A 424-nucleotide genomic window follows, 5' to 3' on the forward strand; every position below is an offset into this window, starting at 1 on the left:
GACGTTGGGTGGGAGTGATGACGAGTGGGCTGCGAACACGCGCGGGGCTCGTGGGGACCGTTGGAAGAGTTTTGTGCCCCGCCCACAGAGGCTGCTGCGGGGACAGATGTGACTCAGCCCCGCCGTGTCTCCCGGTTCTGGGCATGCGCAGATGTGGGGGAGGGGACGAGTCCCGCATGCGCAGAGGCAGAGCTCACGGAGTCCCTGGCGCGTGACCCCCAGCCAGGCTTTCGGCTCAGGCAGCCCCGCCCAGGGGCTGGAGAACAGGGGACTGGCCGAGTGTGGTGAGCGCCGCCTCGCCTCGCTGCGGGGACCGGGCTCTGTGCCGGGGAGCCCTTCCTTAACCCCCCGTGCCTGGCCCGGGGCCTTGTCCGGCTGGAGCCGCCGGGCTCTGCCCGCCCCGCTGCTCCGGCTCTGTGCCGGG

This window comes from Mauremys mutica, chromosome 25 (genome assembly GCF_020497125.1).
Source record: "Mauremys mutica isolate MM-2020 ecotype Southern chromosome 25, ASM2049712v1, whole genome shotgun sequence".
NCBI lineage: Eukaryota > Metazoa > Chordata > Testudines > Geoemydidae > Mauremys > Mauremys mutica.